This window comes from Papio anubis, chromosome 1 (assembly GCF_008728515.1).
Source record: "Papio anubis isolate 15944 chromosome 1, Panubis1.0, whole genome shotgun sequence".
In the NCBI taxonomy this organism is placed as follows: domain Eukaryota; kingdom Metazoa; phylum Chordata; class Mammalia; order Primates; family Cercopithecidae; genus Papio; species Papio anubis.
Genome location: NC_044976.1, coordinates 41,215,228 through 41,234,952, shown reverse-complemented (window position 1 = coordinate 41,234,952; position 19,725 = coordinate 41,215,228).

Below are 19,725 nucleotides of genomic sequence, written 5' to 3'. Positions count from 1 at the left end.
AGACTCCACGGGTTTGGGAAGAACTCAAGCCCTTTTCTTTCACACCTGGGAGGCAGGTAGCCTGGGGCAAGTTCCCAGCCCTGCTTACCCATTGCCTGGAAACAGACTCAGTGCCATTAGCGGGGCATAGTGGGAGTGAGACCGGCCCTTTGGATTGTGTGGGAGCTGGATGAGGCTTGTGACTGCGCTTTCCCCCATTTCCTGGACAACCTGCGTGACTCAGCAGAGGCAGCCATAATCCTCCTAGGAACATAGCTCCATTGACCTGGGAACCTCACTCCCATCCCCCACAGAAGCCACAGCAAAACCCTCCCAAGGAGAGTCTGAGCTCAGACATCCCTAGCCCTGCCTGCACCTGATGGTCCTTCCCTACCCACCCTGGTAGCTGAAGACAAAGGACATATACTCTTGAGAGTTCTAGGGCCCCACCCACCACCAGTTCCTCTTCATACTACCACAGCTGATGCTCTCTAGAAAGCACCACCTCCCAGCAGAAGGCCAGCCAGCACAAAAATAGAGCATTAAGCCACAAAAGCTAAGAACCCTCACAGTCTATTTCACCACCCTGCCACCTCCACTGGAACAGGAGCTGTATCCAGAGCTGAGAGACCCAAAGATGGTTCACATCACAGGACTCTGTGAAGACAACTCCTGGTATTACCACAGAGCCTGGTAGACTTGCTGGTGACTAGACCCAGAAGAGAGATGACAATCACTACAGCTCGGCTCTCAGGAAACCACATCCATACGGAAGCGGGGAGAGTACTACATCAAAGGAACACCCCATTGGACAAAAGAATCTGAACAACTGCCTCTAGCCCTAGACCTTCCCTTTGACAGAGCCTACCCAAATGAGAAGGAACCATAAAAGCAACCCTGATAATATGACAAAACAAGACTCTTAAATACCCCCCAAAAGTCACACTAGCTCACCAGCAATGAATCCAAACCAAAAAGAAATCCTTGATTTACCTGAAAAAGAATTCAGGAGGTTAGTTATTAAGCTAATCAGGGAGGCACCAGAGAAAGGTGAAGCCCTATGCAAGGAAATCCAAAAAAACGATACAAGAAATGAAGACAGAAATATTCAAGAAAATAAGAAAATAGATAGCATAAAGAAAAAACAATCAAAACTTCAGGAAACGTTGGACACACTTAGAGAAATGCAAAATGCTCTGTAAAGTCTCAGCAATAAAATTGAACAAGTAGAAGAAAGAAATTCAGAGCTCAAAGACAAGTTCTTCAAATTAATCCAATCCAACAAAGGCAAAGAAAAAAGAATAAGAAAACATGAATAAAGCCTTCAAGAAGTCTGGGATTATGTTAAACCACCAAACCTAAGAATAGTTGGTGTTCCTGAGGAAGAAGAGAAATCTAAAAGTTTGGAAAACATATTTGAGGGAATAATCAAGGAAAACTTCCCCAGCCTTGCTAAAGACCTAGACATCCAAATACGGGAAGTGCGAAGAACAACTGGGAAGTTCATTGCAAAAATATCGTCACCTGGGCACATTGTCATCAGGTTATCTAAAGTTAAGATGAAGGAAAAAATCCTAAGAGCTGTGAGACAAAAGCACCAGGTAACCTATAAAGGAAAACTTATCAGATTAACAGCAGATTTCTCAGCAGAAACCCTATAAGTTAGAAAGGATTGGGGCCCTATCTTCAGCCTCCTCAAACAAAACACTTATCAGCCAAGAATTTTGTATCCAGCAAAACTAAGCACCATACAGAAGGATAGATACAGTCTTTTTTAGACAAATGCTGAGAGAATTTGCCATTACCAAGCCACCACTACAAGAACTGCTCAAAGGAGCTCTAAATCTTGAAAAAAATCCTGGAAACACATGAAAACAAAACCTCTTTAAAACATAAATCTCACAGGACCTATAAAACAACAACAAGAAGGTACACAGGCAACAAATAGCATGATGAATGGAATGGTACCTCACATCGCAATACTAATATTGAATGTAAATGGCCTAAATGCTCCACTTAAAAGATACAGAACTGCAGAATGGATAAGAATTAACCAACCAAGTATCTGCTACCTTCAAGAGACTCACCTAACATATAAGGACTCACATAAACTTAAAGTAAATGGGTGGCAAAAGGCATTTCATGCAAATGGACACCAAAAGCGAGCAGGGGTAGCTATTCTTATGTCAGACAAAACAAACTTTAAAGCAACAGCAGTTTAAAAAAGACAAAGAGAGACATTATATAATGGTAAAAAGCCTTATCCAACAGGAAAATATCATAATTCTAAACATATATGCACCTAACACTGGGGCTCCCAAATTTGTAAAACCATTACTAATAGACCTAAGAAATGAGATAGACACCAACACAATAATAGTAGGGGCCTTCAATACTCCACTGACAGCACTAGATAGGTCAAGACAGAAAGTCAACAAAAAATCAATGAATTTAAACTATACCTTGGAACAAATGTACTTAACAGATATATACAGAATTTTCCATCCAACAACCCCAGAATACACATCCTATACAACAGTGCATGGACCTTTCTCCAAGACAGACCATATAATAGGCCACAAAAGGAGCCTCAATAAATTTAAGAAAATTGAAATTATATTAAGCACTCTCTCAGACCACAGTGGAATAAAACTGGAAATCATTTCCTAAAGAAACCTTCAAAACCATGCAAATACATTGAAATTAAATACACTGCTCCTGAATGATCACTGGGTCAGAAACAAAATCAAGATGGAAATTTAAAAATTCTTTGAACTGGGCCGGGCGCGGTGGCTCAAGCCTGTAATCCCAGCACTTTGGGAGGCCGAGACGGGCGGATCATGAGGTCAGGAGATCGAGACCATCCTGGCTAACACGGTGAAACCCCCTCTCTACTAAAAAATACAAAAAACTAGCTGGGCGAGGTGGTGGGCGCCTGTAGTCCCAGCTACTCGGGAGGCTGAGGCAGGAGAATGGCGTAAACCCGGGAGGCAGAGCTTGCAGTGAGCTGAGATCCGGCCACTGCACTCCAGCCTGGGCGACAGAGCAAGACTCCATCTCAAAAAAAAAAAAAAAAAAAAAAAATTCTTTGAACTGAACAACAATAATGACACAACCTATTAAAACCTCTGGGATACAGTAAAGGCAGTGCTAAGAGGAAAGTTCATAGCCCGAAATGCCTACGTCAAAAAGACTGAAAGAGCACAAACTGACATTCTAAGGTCACACTTCAAGGAACTAGAGAAACAAGAACAAACCAAACCCAAATTCAGTAGAAGAAAGGAAATAACCAAGATCAGAGCAGAATTAAATGAAATTGAAACAAAAAAAATACAAAAGATAAATGAAACAAGAAAATGGTTCTTTGAAAAGATAAATAAAATTGACAGATCATTAGCAAGATTAACCAAGAAAAGAAGAGAGAAAATCCAAACAACCTCAATAAGAAATGAAATGGGAGATACTACAACTGACACCACAGAAATACAAAAGATCATTCAAGGCTACTATGAACACCTTTATGCACATAAACTAGAAAACCTAGAAGAGATGGATAAATTCCTGGAAAAATACAACCCTCCTAGCTAAATCAGAAAGAATTAGATACCCTGAACAGACCAATAACAAGCAGCAAGATTAAAGTGGTAATTAGAAAGTTACCAACAACGAGGAGTGGAGCAAGATGGCCGAATAGGAACAGCTCCAGTCTCCAGCTCCCAGCGGCAGCAACACAGAAGATGGGTGATTTCTGCATTTTCAACTGAGGTACCGGGTTCATCTCACTAGGGAGTGCTGGACAATCGGTGCTGGTCAGCTGCTGCAGCCCGACCAGCGAGAGCTGAAGCAGGGCGAGGCATCGCTTCACCTGGGAAGTGCAAGGGGGAAGGGAATCCCTTTTCCTAGCCAGGGGAACTGAGACACACAACACCTGGAAAATCGGGTAACTCCCATCCCAATACTGTGCTTTACCAAGGGTCTTAGCAAACAGCACACCAGGAGATTATATCCCACACCTGGCCAGGAGGGTCCCATGCCCATGGAGCCTCCCTCGTTGCTAGCACAGTAGTCTGCTATCTAAAGGCAAGGCAACAGTGAGGCTGGGGGAGGGGCGCCCACCATTGCTGAGGCTTAAGTAGGTAAACAAAGCCCCTGGGAAGCTCAAACTGGGTGAAGCCCACAGCAGCTCAAGGAGGCCTACCTGTCTCTGTGGACTCCACCTCTGGGGACAGGGCACAGCTAAACAAACAAACAAAAAAGCAGCAGAAACCTCTGCAGACGCAAACGACCCTGTCTGACAGCTTTGAAGAGAGCAGTGGATCTCCCAACTTGGAGGCTGAGATCTGAGAATGGACAGACTGCCTGCTCAAGTGGGTCCCTGACCCCTGAGTAGCCTAACTGGGAGACATCCCCCACTAGGGGCAGACCGATACCCCACACCTCACACAGCGGGGTACACCCCTGAGATGAAGCTTCCAAAGCAAAAATCAGACAGGTACACTCGCTATTCAGCAATATTCTATCTTCTGCATCCTCTGCTGCTGATACCCAGGCAAACAGGGTCTGGAGTGGACCTCAAGCAATCTCCAACAGACCTACAGCCGAGGGTCCTGACTGTTAGAAGGAAAACTAACAAACAGGAAGGACACCCACACCAAAACCCCATCAGTACGTCACCATCATCAAAGACCAAAGGCAGATAAAACCACAAAGATGGGGAAAAAGCAGGGCAGAAAAGCTGGAAATACAAAAAATAAGAGCGCATCTCCCCCTCCAAAGGAACGCAGCTCATCGCCAGCAATGGATCAAAGCTGGACGGAGAATGACTTCGATGAGTTGAGAGAAGAAGGCTTCAGTCCATCAAACTTCTCAGAGCTAAAGGAGGAATTACATACCCAGCGCAAAGAAACTAAAAATCTTGAAAAAAGAATGGAAGAATGGATAACTAGAATAATCAATGCAGAGAAGGCCATAAACGAACTGACAGAGATAAAAACCATGACACGAGAAATACGTGACAAATGCACAAGCTTCAGTAACCGACTCGATCAACTGGAAGAAAGAGTGTCAGTGATTGAGGATCAAATGAATGAAATGAAGTGAGAAGAGAAGTCTAAAGAAAAAAGAGGAAAAAGAAATGAACAAAGCCTTCAAGAAGTATGGGATTATGTGAAAAGACCAAATCTACGTCTGATTGGGGTGCCTGAAAGTGAGGGGGAAAATGGAACCAAGTTGGAAAACACTCTTCAGGATATCATCCAGGAGAACTTCCCCAACCTAGTAAGGCAGGCCAACATTCCAATTCAGGAAATACAGAGAACGCCACAAAGATACTCCTCAAGAAGAGTAACTCCAAGACACATAATTATCAGATTCACCAAAGTTGAAATGAAGGAAAAACTGTTAAGGGCAGCCAGAGAGAAAGGTCGGGTTATCCACCAAGGGAAGCCCATCAGACTAAGAGCAGCTCTCTCAGCAGAAACTCTACAAGCCAGAAGAGAGTGGGGCCCAATATTCAACATTCTTAAAGAAAAGAATTTTAAACCCAGAATTTCATATCCAGCCAAACTAAGTTTCATAAGTGAAGGAGAAATAAAATCCTTTACAGATAAGCAAATGCTTAGAGATTTTGTCACCACCAGGCCTGCCTTACAAGGGTCCCTGAAGGAAGCACTAAACATGGAAAGGAACAACCGGTACCAGCCATTGCAAAAACATGTCAAAATGTAGAGACCACCAATGCTAGGAAGAAACTGCATCAACTAACGAGCAAAATAACCAGTTAATATCATAATGACAGGATCAAGTTCACACATAACAATATTAACCTTAAATGTAAATGGACTAAATGGTCCAATTAAAAGACACAGACTGGCAAACTGGATAAAGAGTCAAGACCCATCAGTTTGCTGTATTCAGGAGACCCATCTCACATGCAGAGACACACACAGGCTCAAAATAAAGGGATGGAGGAAGATCTACTATGCAAATGGAGAACAAAAAAAGCAGGGCTTGCAATCCTAGTCTCTGATAAAACAGACTTTAAACCATCAAAGATCAAAAGAGACAAAGAACACCATTACATAATGGTAAAGGGATCAATTCAACAGGAAGAGCTAACTCTCCTAAATATATATGCACCCAATACAGGAGCACCCAGATTCACAAAGCAAGTCCTTAAAGACTTACAAAGAGACTTAGACTCCCATACAATAATAATGGGAGACTTCAACACTCCACTGTCAACATTAGACAGATCAACGAAACAGAAAGTTAACAAGGATATCCAGGAATTGAACTCATCTCTGCACCAAGCAGACCTAATAGACATCTACAGAACTCTCCACCCCAAATCAACAGAATATACATTCTTCTCAGCACCACATCACATTTATTCCAAAATTGACCACATAATTGGAAGTAAAGCACTCCTCAGCAAATGTACAAGAACAGAAATTATAACAAACTGTCTCTCAGACCACAGTGCAATCAAACTAGAACTCAGGACTAAGAAACTCAATCAAAACCGCTCAACTACATGGAAACTGAACAACCTGCTCCTGAATGACTACTGGATACATAACGAAATGAAGACAGAAATAAAGATGTTCTTTGAAACCAATGAGAACAAAGACACAACATACCAGAATCTCTGGGACACATTTAAAGTGGTGTGTAGAGGGAAATTTATAGCACTAAATGCCCACAAGAGAAAGCAGGAAAGATCTAAAATTGACACTCTAACATCACAATTAAAAGAACTAGAGAAGCAAGAGCAAACACATGCAAAAGCTAGCAGAAGGCAAGAAATAACTAAGATCAGAGCAGAACTGAAGGTGATAGAGACACAAAAAACCCTCCAAACAATCAATGAATCCAGGAGTTGGTTTTTTGAAAAGATCAACAAAATTGATAGACCGCTAGCAAGACTAATAAAGAAGAAAAGAGAGAAGAATCAAATAGACGCAATAAAAAATGGTAAAGGGGATATCACCACTGACCCCACAGAAATACAAACTACCATCAGAGAATACTATAAACACCTCTACACAAATAAACTAGAAAATCTAGAAGAAATGGATAATTTCCTGGACACTTACACTCTTCCAAGACTAAACCAGGAAGAAGTTGAATCCCTGAATAGACCAATAGCAGGCTCTGAAATTGAGGCAATAATTAATAGCCTACCAACCAAAAAAAGTCCAGGACCAGATGGATTCACAGCTGAATTCTACCAAAGGTACAAGGATGAGCTGGTACCATTCCTTCCGAAACTATTCCAATCAATAGAAAAAGAGGGGATCCTCCCTAACTCATTTTATGAGGCCAACATCATCCTGATACCAAAGCCTGGCAGAGACACAACAAAAAAAGAGAATTTTAGACCAATATCCCTGATGAACATCGATGCAAAAATCCTCAATAAAATACTGGCAAACTGAATCCAGCAGCACATCAAAAAGCTTATCCACCATGATCAAGTGGGCTTCATCCCTGGGATGCAAGGCTGGTTCAACATATGCAAATCAATAAACGTAATCCAGCATATAAACAGAACCAAAGACAAAAACAACATGATTATCTCAATAGATGCACAAGAGGCCTTTGACAAAATTCAACAGCCCATTCATGCTAAAAACTCTCAATAAATTTGGTATTGATGGAACGTATCTCAAAATAATAAGAGCTATTTATGACAAACCCACAGCCAATATCATACTGAATGGGCAAAAACTGGAAGCATTCCCTTTGAAAACTGGCACAAGACAGGGATGCCCTCTCTCACCACTCCTATTCAACATAGTGTTGGAAGTTCTGGCTAGGGCAATCAGGCAAGAGAAAGAAATCAAGGGTATTCAGTTAGGAAAAGAAGAAGTCAAATTGTCCCTGTTTGCAGATGACATGATTGTATATTTAGAAAACCCTTTCATCTCAGCCCAAAATCTCCTTAAGCTGATAAGCAACTTCAGCAAAGTCTCAGGATACAAAATTAATATGCAAAAATAACGAGCATTCTTATACACCAGTAACAGACAAACAGAGAGCCAAATAATGAATGAACTTCCATTCACAATTGCTTCAAAGAGAATAAAATACCTAGGAATCCAACTTACAAGGGATGTAAAGGACCTCTTCAAGGAGAACTACACACCACTGCTCAGTGAAATAAAAGAGGACACAAACAAATGGAAGAACATACCATACTCATGGATAGGAAGAATCAATATCGTGAAAATGGCCATACTGCCCAAGGTAATTTATAGATTCAATGCCATCCCCATCAAGCTACCAATGAGTTTCTTCACAGAATTGGAAAAAACTGCTTTAAAGTTCATATGGAACCAAAAAAGAGCCTGCATTGCCAAGACAATCCTAAGTCAAAAGAACAAAGATGGAGGCATCATGCTACCTGACTTCAAACTATACTACAAGGCTACAGTAACCAAAACAGCATGGTACTTGTACCAAAACAGAGATATAGACCAATGGAATAGAACAGAGTCCTCAGAAATAATACCACACATCTACAGCCATCTGATCTTTGACAAACCTGAGAAAAACAAGAAATGGGGAAAGGATTCCCTATTTAATAAATGGTGCTGGGAAAATTGGCTAGCCATAAGTAGAAAGTTGAAACTGGATCCTTTCCTTACTCCTTTTATGAAAATTAATTCAAGATGGATTAGAGACTTAAATGTTAGACCTAATACCATATAAACCCTAGAAGAAAACCTAGGTAAATACCATTCAGGACATAGGCATGGGCAAGGACTTCATGTCTAAAACACCAAAAGCAATGGCAACAAAAGCCAAAATTGACAAATGGGATCTAATTAAACTAAAGAACTTCTGCACAGCAAAAGAAACTACCATCAGAGTGAACAGGCAACCTACAGAATGGGAGAAAATTTTTGCTATCTACTCATCTGACAAAGGGCTAATATCCAGAACCTACAAAGAACTCAAGCAAATTTACAAGAAAAAAACAAACAACCTCATCAAAAAGTGGGCAAGGCATATGAACAGACATTTCTCAAAAGAAGACATGCATACAGCCAACAGACACATGAAAAAATACTCGTCATCACTGGCCATCAGAGAAATGCAAATCAAAACCACAATGAGATACCATCTCACACCAGTTAGAATGGCAATCATTAAAAAGTCAGGAAACAACAGGTGCTGGAGAGGATGTGGAGAAATAGGAACACTTTTACACTGTTGGTGGGATTGTAAACTAGTTCAACCATTATGGAAAACAGTATGGTGATTCCTCAAGGATCTAGAACTAGAAGTACCATATGACCCAGCCATCCCATTACTGGGTATATACCCAAAGGATTATAAATCATGCTGCTATAAAGACACATGCACACATATGTTCATTGCAGCACTATTCACAATAGCAAAGACTTGGAATCAACCCAAATGTCCCTCAGTGACAGACTGGATTAAGAAAATGTGGCACATATACACCATGGAATACTATGCAGCCATAAAAAAAGATGAGTTTGTGTCCTTTGTAGGGACATGGATGCAGCTGGAAACCATCATTCTCAGCAAACTATTACAAGAACAGAAAACCAACACCGCATATTCTCACTCATAGGTGGGAACTGAACAATGAGATCACTTGGACTCGGGAAGGGGAACATCACACACCAGGGCCTATTATGGGGAGCGGGGAGAGGGGAGGGATTGCATTGGGAGTTATACCGGATGTAAAGGACGAGTTGATGGGTGCTGACGAGTTGATGGGTGCAGCACACCAACATGGCACAAGTATACATATGTAACAAACCTGCACGTTATGCACATGTACCCTAGAACTTAAAGTAAAAAAAAAAAAAAAAAAGTTAACAACAACAAAAAAGTACAAGACCAGACAAATTCACAGCAGAATTCTACCAGACATTTAAAGAAGAATTGATACCAATCCTTTTGACACTATTCCACAAGATAGAGAAAGAAGGAACCCTCCCTAATTCTTTCTATGCAGTCCGCATCACCCTAATACCAAGACCAAGAAAGGACATAACCAAAAAAGAAAACTGCAGAGTGATATCCCTGATTAATATATACGCTAAAATCCTTAACAAAATACTAGCTAACTGAATCCAACCACATATCAAAAAGATAATCCACCATGATCAGGTGGGTTTCATATCAGGGATGCAAGGATGGTTTAACATAGGGAGGTCAATAAATGTGATACATCACATAAACAGAATTAAAAACAAAAATCACATGATCATCTCAATAGAGGCAGAAAAAGCATTTGACAAAATCCAGGATCCATTTATGATTAAAACTCTCAGCAAAATCAGCATACAAGGGACATACCTCAACGTAATAAAAACCATCTATGACAAACCCACAGCCAACATAATACTGAATGGGGAAAAGTTGAAAGCATTCCCTCTGAGAACTGGAATAAGATAAGGATGCCCATTCTCACTATTTCTCTTCAACATAGTACTGGTAGTCCTAGCCAGAACAATCAGACAAGAGAAAGAAAGAAAGGGCATCCAAATTGGTAAAGAGGAAGTCAAACTGTCACCATTTGCTGACGATATGATTGTTTACCTCAAAAACCCAAAGACCCCTGCAGAAAGCTCCTTGAACTCATTAAAGAATTCAGCAAAGTTTCCGGATACAAGGTTAATGTACACAAATCAGTACCTCCTCTATACACCAACAGCAACCAAGCAGAGAACCAAATCAAGAACTCAATTCCTTTTACAATAGCTGCAAAAATAAATAAATAAATAAAATACTTAGGAATATACATAACCAAGGAAGCAAAAGACCTCTACAAGGAAAACTACAAACACTGCTAAAAGAAATCATAAATAACATAAACAAGTGGAAACACATCCCATGCTCATGGATGGGTAGAATCAATATTGTGAAAATGACCATACTGCCAAAAGGAATCTACAAATTCTATGCAATTCCCATCAAAATACCACCATCATTCTTCACAGAATTATAAAAAAAAATCTAAAATTAATGTGGAACCAATAAAGAGCCCACATAGACAAAGCAAGACTAAGCAAAAAGAACAAATCTGGAGGCATCACACTCCCTGATTTCAAACTATACTATAAGGCCATAGTCACCAAAATAGCATAGTACTGGTATAAAAATAGGCACATAGACCAATGGAACAGAATAGAGAACTCAAAAATAAACCCAAATACTTACAGCCAACTGATCTTCAACAAAGCAAACAAAAACATAAAGTGGGAAAAGGATACCCTTTTCAACACATGGCATGGGGATAACTAGCTAGCCACAAGCAGGAGAATGAAACTGGATCTTCATATCTCTCCTTATACAAAAATCAACCCACGATGGATTAAGGACTTAAATCTAAGACCTGACACTAGAAAAATACTAGAAGATAACATTGGAAAAACCCTTCTGAACATTGGCTTAGGCAAGGATTTCATGACCAAGAACCCAAAAGCAAATGCAATAAAAACAAAGATAAATAGCTGGAACTGAATTAAACTAACGAGCTTTTGCATGGCAAAAGGAACAGTCAGCAGAATAAACAGACAACCCACAGAGTGGGAAAAATTTTTAACAATCTATGCATTTGACAAAGGACTAATATCCAGAATCTACAATGAACTCAAACAAATCAGCAAAAAATAAAACAAACAATCCCATCAAAAAGTGGGCTAAGGACATGAATAGACAATTCTCAAAAGAAGATATACAAATGCCCAACAAACATGAAAAAATGCTTGACATCACTAACAATCAGGGTAATGCAAATCAAAACCACAAGGTGATATCACCTTACTCCTGCAAGAATGGCCATAATCAAAAAATAAAAAACAGTAGATGTTGGCATGGATGAGATGATCAGGGAACATTTCTACACTGCTAGTGGGAATGTAAACTAGTACAACCACTACGGAAAACAGTATGGAAATTCCTTAAAGAACTAAAAGCAGAACTACCATTTGATCCAGCAATCCCACTACTGGTTATTTACACAGAGGAAGAGAAGTCATTATATGAAAAAGATAACTTGCACACACATGTTTATAGCAGCACAATTCGCAATTGCGAAATTGTGGAACAAACCCAAATGCCCATCAATCGATGAGTGAATAAAGAAACTGTGGCATATATATGCAATGGAATACTACTCACCCATAAAAAGGAATGAATTAACAGCATTTGCAGCGATCTGGATGAGATTGGAGACTGTTATTCTAAGTGAAGTAACTTAGGAATGGAAAACCAAACATTGTATGCTCTCACTGATATGTGGGAGCTAAGCTGTGAGGATGCAAAGGCATAAGAATGATACAATGGACTTTGGGGACTTGGGGAGAAGGGTGGGAGGGGGCAAGGGATAAAAGACAACAAATAGGGTGCAGTGTATACTGCTCGGGTGATGGGTGCACCAAAATCTCACAAATCATCATTAAAGAACTTACTCATGTAACCAAACACCACCTGTACCCCAATAACCTATGGAAAAAATTTTTTTTAATTATAAATTTAAAAAAAGCAAAAAATTTCCATCCCTGATAAGCAAATCCTTCCCAAGTACTCAACTAAAAATTATTATGTATATTAAACGTGCAAATTTATTAGGTCTAATTGTCAAATATTCTAATACTATTTATAACCCTAATTAAATTTTCATACACCTCACAGGTCTAATTGATCAAATTAAGTTAATCTATTGGATTCTTCAATATGCCATATTATATTAAAATTACACTTTAAGTACCATACTCCCACACATATGAACTTATTATAAACACAAAATTATTAACATAATAGGTTTGATTTATTTATCATCTCTATTTTTAATTCTAAGCCTTTTCAGGTTTGAAAAGTCACTTACTCACTGAGTTCTAGCATCTCCAGGGAGTTCAGATTACTAGGTCAAGAATTCACAACCATGATAGAGTTACCAACTCAGGGGGCCAAGCTGAGGTGACTGGCTCAACAGTTCATGGCTGTGAGATAGTTACCTTGTCAGGAAAACTGAGGTTGACATCTTAAACAAGTTGAAGCTATAGAGTTGAAAATTTGTTAACACAATAAGGTGATTATTGGTTAGAGATTTGACATTGGGGAGCAGGATCTGAGCTTTGCAGGCTTCCAGAATGATTCTACCTGAGCTACATCTGGATACAGTGAGCCGTTTTCATAGTCACCATGACAACAGGGGCCTTCTAGTCCATATCCTTCTACAGGATTCAAATTATACCCTTCTGTAATTCATCTGGTCAAAGTTTGCAACCTAACTCAGGTTGCAAGAATAGAAACTTCTACCACAATTTGAGTAGATATGTGAGCCTCTTACGATTTTTTTTTTTAATTTTTATTTTTTTGAGACAAAGTCTCACTCTGTTGCCCAGGATGGAATGCTTTCAGCTCAGTGCAACCTCCACCTCCTGGGTTCAAGTGATTCTTCTGCCTCAGCCTCCCAAGTAGCTGGGTTTACGGGTGCATGCCACCTAACCCAGTTAATTTTTGTATTTTTAGTAGAGATGGGTTTTCGCCATGTTGGCCAGGCTGATCTCGATCTCCTGACCTCAGGTGATTCGCCTGCCTCGGCCTCCCAAAGGATTGGGATTACAGGCGTGAGCCACCGTGCCTGGCCATCTTATGATATTTTAATGTAGTTTTTTTTAACAACTACGTGGGTGACCTTTCCACCCATCTCCCAAAACTCTGCTGTAATTGGTCTGGGTACAGTCTAGGCATCAGGAGTTTTCAAATCTCCTCTGGTGGCTCTAATATACAGCCAAGGTTGAGAATCACTGATATGCCTTCTCCTTCAGCTCTAAAGACATATTAATTTTATTCCATCAGAGCTTGAATATCTCTCATACCTTGCTTTGTCTGCCACAAAATTGTGTTGATGACAGTAAGTTATAATATGGGATAGTGGTTGAAACTTTAGGCCCTAGAAACAAACCATTTAGGTTTGATCTTGAGTGAATTTCTTACCTTCTCTGTGCCTTAGTGTCACTAATTGTAAAATGAGAATAACGATTGTACTATCATAAACAGTAATGGTGAATGCTGCAGCTCCCAGAACAACAGCCACAATATCAGGAGCAGGAGGGGCGGTGAGGGCACGTCACCTGCAGATATTTTATGCATGGGGTTTGTAAGAAAGAGATAACTGTCACTACTCGCTTGACCTTTCTGACAGTCCGTATGGTGTAGTGTGCAATTATTTTCAGCAAGGGTACTATATTTATGGAGACCACTGCAGATATGAACATAGCAAGCCTCTGAAACAGGAAGAAGCAACTGCTACAGAGCTAACTACAATGTCATCTCTTGCTGCTTCAAGTCTCTCATCGATAGTTGGACCACTTGTTGAAAAGAATACAGGCAAAGCTGAGTCAAGAAATTCAAACTTTGCAACTGTATGAGCAGGTTCAGAGGACTGGGTGAATACTATTGAGTTTGTTCCTGGGCAACCCTACTGTGGCTGTACTGCACCTTCCTGCACTGAAGCTCCCCTGCAGGGCTCAGTGACCAAGAAAGAATCAGAGAAAAAGCAGACTGCCCCGTGGAAACAAAGAAGCAGCTGTGCCTCTATGCTGCAAATGCTATTAGAGAACTTAGCTCTACCTTAGGAGGAGGACTGGGGAGGCATTTTCAAGCGATTCAAGCAGAAGACAAAGAGATAATGTCATAAAAGAAAAGATTATCTTGAGTTTCTACAGTCAAGAAAGTTTCTAGGTTTTAGATCTGTTGAACAGTTGTTTCTCCTGTCAACTTTAGCCAAGTCAGTTTAGGTTAATAAATCATGCGGTTGGGCTGGGCTCGGTGGCTCATGCCTGTAATCCCAGCACTTTGGGAGGCCGAGGCAGGCGGATCACCTGAGGTCAGGAGTTCAAGACCAGCCTGGCCCACATGGCGAACCCCGTCTCTACTAAAAGTACAAAGAAATTAGCTGGGCATGGTGATGTGTGCCTGTAATCCCAGCTACTCTGGAGGCTGAGGTGGGAGAATTGCTTGAACCCGGGAGGCGGAGGTTGCAGTGAGCCGAGATCATGCCACTGCACTCCAGCTTGAGCGACAGAGCAGGACTCTGTCTCAAAAATAAATGAATAAATAAATAAATAAATAAATCATGGAGTTACACATCTATTTTATCTCTGTGTTGAAATCAATAGCCTTGTTGTCTGGAATGAACCCAAATGTTCATTCCCCTAGTCCTCTGTATAATTTGGCTTGGATCAGAGTAATTGTAGTAGCTGATTGCTTACATTGTTTTCGTTGCCTGTGCCATTGCCTCAGATGAAGTAATGAGACTAGGCTGGGAAGCCAAAAGCACTGATGGAGTTTCTAATTTTGAAAAATCCTTATGTTTCTGGAATAAGCTATACTTTGACTGTGAATGCATTATTTTTAAATTTAATACTGGACTTAAAAATTAATACTTTATTAAAATTTTTGCATCCACATCATAAATAAGATTGTCCATTTTATTGCCCTTAAATGTTTTTGGTATCAATATTATTTCAACCTCTTAAAAATGTGTTGAAAATTTTTTTCCCCTTTGGAACGACATGTATAAGATAAGAATCATCAGTTCCTTTGAAAGTTTAGCAAAAGCTCACTAGTAAAATGGTCTGGCTTGTGGGCGGATCATGAGGTCAGGAGTTCAAGACCAGCCTAGCCAACGTAGTGAAACCCCATCTGTACTAAAAATACAAAAAATTAGCCGGGCGTGGTGGTGGGTGCCTTTAATCCCAGCTACTCAGGAGGCTGAGGCAGGAGAATGGCTTGAACCTGGGAAGCGGATGTTGCAGTGAGCCGAGATCATACCATTGCACTCCAGCCTGGGTGACAGAGCGAGACTCCGTCTCAAAAAAAAAAAAAAAAAAGATCTGGCTGTAGTGCCTTTAATGATAATAAATAATTTGCAGCATTCCCCTAAAAAGAATACAATAAAATTCATACTCTATAAAACTATAGAGCAGTAAAAATCAAAGAATACATATGACAACATAGATAAATCTCAAAACTGTAATATTGGACATTTCAGTTTTTTCCAGTTACTTTTGTTATTTTTTGTTTGTTTTGTCATTATGCACAATGCCACTATACACAGTCTTCTACATGTTTCTTGGTGCCCACATGCAAGAGTTTCCCTAGGGAATGTACCTTGTAGTAGAATTGCTACATTGTAGGGTACAAGCATGTTCAACTTTTTAAGGTAATGCCATATGATTTCCTATAGGAATTTTCCAATTTATACCAATATTAGGAACATATGAAAGTTCCTATTATGCCATATTTTAGTTAACGTTTGGTATTATCCAACTTTTATATTTGGCGGTTGTGAAATTGGATTTTACTGTGGTCTCAACACACATTTCCCTGACTTTGAATGAACCTGAACATTTTAAAATATGTTTACATATTGTTTATGCTTTTTCTTGAGTGGAAATAATACTACTTTTTGTCTATTTTGCTAACTGAATTGTCTCTTCTTACTGACTTACAGAAATTATTTACATATTCTACATATCACATCTTACTTAGCTTTATGTGTTGCAATTATTCTCTCATTTTGTAGCTTATCTTTTTACTCTTTTTTTCTTTCTTTCTTTTTTTTTTTTTTTTGAGACAGAGTCTTGCTCTGTTGCCCAGGCTGGAGTGCAATGGCATAATCTCGGCTCACTGCAACCTCCACCTCCCAGGTTCAAGTGATTCTCCTGCCTCAGCCTCCTGAGTAGCTGGGATTACAGACGTGTGCCACCATGCCTGGCTAATTTTTGTACTTTTAGTAGAGGCAGGGTTTCACGATGTCATCCAGGCTGGTCTCGAACTCCTGACCTCAGGTTATCTGCCCACCTCAGCCTCCCAAAGTGCTGGGATTACAGGTGTGAGCCACTGCGCCCGGCCCTTCTCACTTTTTTTATGTGAAATGTTTAATGTTAATATAGTCAAATTTATTGATTTTCTTTAAGTTTGTCCATTTTGACCAAATTAAGAAATATTTTCCTATCCAGTAGTCAAAAAGATAATCTTCTACATTGACTTGTATAATCATTTTTCTGTTTATATATAGGTTTCAAATACTCTAGGAATTGACTTTTGTGTATGTTGTAAGATAGGGATCCGTTTTATCTTTCCCCTTATAATCAAACATCCACATGCCATTTACTTTAGAAGGTCTGTCAATTGTCTCTTGTAAAATTTTTAATTTTGAAATAATTTTAGGTTCACAGGTGGTTGCAAAGATAGTACAAGGAGTCCCTGTATACCCTTCAACCAGTTTCCCCCAATGGTTGCATCTGACATAATTAAGGTACACTATCAAAACCAGGAATAACACATGGATACAATGTATGTCTGTAGTTCTATATCATTTTATCACATGTGTATATTTGTGTAACCACCACAACAATCAAGATACAGAACACTCATATTATTATAAAGATCTCCCTGTGCTACTGTTTATATTCACACATACCCAATTGTCTTTTTATTCTGTTAGAAGTATCTTTCAAAGACCAGAAGTTTTGAATTGAAAAAGAAAACAAACAACCCAATACAAAATGGAAAAAAATAGGTAAACAGACACTTCACCAAATAAGATATATGGATGCAAATAACCACATAAAAATATTTTCAACATCATTGGCCACTAGGGAAACAAACATGAAAACCACAATGGTATACTTTGGAAAACAGTTTGATGGTTTTTTAAAAAGGTAAGCATATACTTATCACTTGAGCCAGTCATTTCTAGTTAATTACCTACCCAAGAGAAATGAAAGCATATTGATGGCAGCTGCAGCCCATCTAGAGTGGCCACTGCAAAGTCGCTGGCTTTGCAATGGAGGAGACCCAGCTGGAACTGCATGCCCCAAAGAGCTGGGAGCTGGAAACAGGCGGGAGCCCCACTTTTTTCCAAGCTGGCAGGGTGGGAGCCCTGCCATCCCAGGCACAGCTGCAGCCAGCCAACTGTGGCTATGGATCCAGGCATCCCTGCACTCTCGGGGCCCAGGAAGCCTCCCTACCCCTGCAGGCTTGGAAGCACCTGCTCCCCCTGCCTGGGCTCTCCCTGCATTCACTGCCTGCTCTGACTTTGGAACAAAGTTGAGGCCAAGCCTGGGCACTGTCACAACCCAGCAGGGTGTGGGAGTGCACTCAGGGTGCTGTTGACATACCAGCGACCTGCTGCCTCGGCCACCTCCAGACTTTGAGGTTGAGGGAGTTCTGAGGGCATCTAGGCAGAGGTCTGCAGGCACCCCTCAGCACAAACAGCCTGGGCACTGTGGATGACATGACTGATGGTGGCAGGAGACTGACAGGCTCCTGGGCAGGCCCCTGGTGAAGCCTCGTCTTCATGCCAGAAACGTCCTAAAGCATGGGAACTGGGCTGTCAGTTCTGGATGGAGTCTGCGGCCTGGAATGAGAACTTATGGTGCTTTTTCTGGGCCCACCCATGGCCACCCATGGATCAATAAGCACACACTTTCTCCCTTCTGAAGCCCATAAAAAACCCAGCCTCAGCCAGGCTCAGACTGATGCAGATGTTGGGACAACCTGCCTGCAGATAGGAGCTACCCACTCTGGGTCTCCTCTCCTCTGAGGGCTGCAGACTTGACAGGATGAACTGCCTGTGGATAGGAGCTACCTACTTTGGGTCTCCTGAGAGCTATACTGTTGGTCAGTAAAGCACCTTTTCACCTTGCTCACCTTCCAGTTGTCTGCATACCTCATTCTTCCTGGATGCAGGACAAGAACTTGGGACCTGCCAAATGGTGGGGCTGAAAAAGCTGTAACACAAACAGGGTTGAAACACATCCTACCCCCTCCCACTGGCTTGCCACATTGCAAGTGATGAGAAGGAGAGAAGAGCTGCGATCCTTCAGGGAGTCTAAACCGAAGGGCTCTCCGAGTCAGGGCTGTGACACCCTCTTTGGGGCTCTGTGGTTCCTGGTATCTCCAAGCTTCCTGGAGCCACCGCATTCCCTGGAGCCCATAGTGGAAGTTGCTTGCAGTATGCCTGGTTCAGCCACAGCCTCACATGGAACCAGCACCTGTGCCAGCGCCTGGAGCTGCCCACCCACAGCAGCTGGCATGCCTGGCTGTGTGCAGTGGCTGGACCCCATGCACTTCTCTCATGCACCTCTCATGCACCTGGCTCGCCCTTGGCAGGCATGGGATCTGGGCCAGTAGCACGAACTGAGCACAGCCTGTCAAGTTGAGTGGACAGAATGAACCTAGCAAAACTTGGGCAAAGGTGCCACTGGCCACAGAGGCTTCTGACTGGAAAAGTGACACCCTAAGGATCCTGTGACAATTTGGCTATACAAAGAATTCTACAGAAATGTTCATAGCAGCTTTATTTGTAATAATCCCAAACTGGACACACTCAAAATGTCCATCAAGAGGTGAATGGATAAACATATAAATGTACGGCCATCCAATGAAATAAAATTCAACAATAAAAATGGATATTTATATACACTACATCATGCATGAATCTCAAAATAATTATGCTGAGTGAAAGAAGGTAGACCAATCGAAACAAGAATACGTACTGCATGATCCCATTTATATAAAATTCTAGAAAATGTAAGCTAATCTACAGTGACAAAAGCAGATTCAATGTTCACCTGGAAGCCAGTGGACAGTGAAGAGGGATGAGGGAAAGGGATCACAAAGGGCATGAAGAAACTTTTGGGTGTGATGGATGTGTTCATTATCCTGATGTGGTGATGGCTT